Source organism: Penaeus monodon, chromosome 19, assembly GCF_015228065.2.
Source record: "Penaeus monodon isolate SGIC_2016 chromosome 19, NSTDA_Pmon_1, whole genome shotgun sequence".
Taxonomy (NCBI): Eukaryota; Metazoa; Arthropoda; class Malacostraca; order Decapoda; family Penaeidae; genus Penaeus; species Penaeus monodon.
In genome coordinates this window covers 6,513,464-6,513,678 of record NC_051404.1, presented here as the reverse complement: position 1 = coordinate 6,513,678, position 215 = coordinate 6,513,464, and the positions used below count along the sequence as shown (strand labels likewise).

Below are 215 nucleotides of genomic sequence, written 5' to 3'. Positions count from 1 at the left end.
GAATGCCACAGGTCGCAAAAAGATTAGGCCGCAGGCCCATAGCTGAACCGCCCTGATGTAGGTAATACTGTCAGGCACAACGGGTATGAACGAAAAGGTCAGTAAACATTTAAATAATTATAACTCGACATATTACACAGTAGGAATTTGTCTGAAATCTACATTTGTCCTTTAGTTCAGATGAATGTTAGATTTATGTCAAAGAGACCCCCCCT

The 215-nt window shown here is 40.9% G+C and overlaps 1 protein-coding gene across 2 annotated transcripts in view; it reads left to right on the top strand.

Moving 5' to 3' along the window:
- The window catches only part of LOC119585029, a 7,934-nt gene that overhangs the window by 5,842 nt on the left and 1,877 nt on the right, over positions 1 to 215 (top strand). The gene's annotated exons all lie outside the window — the stretch shown is intronic.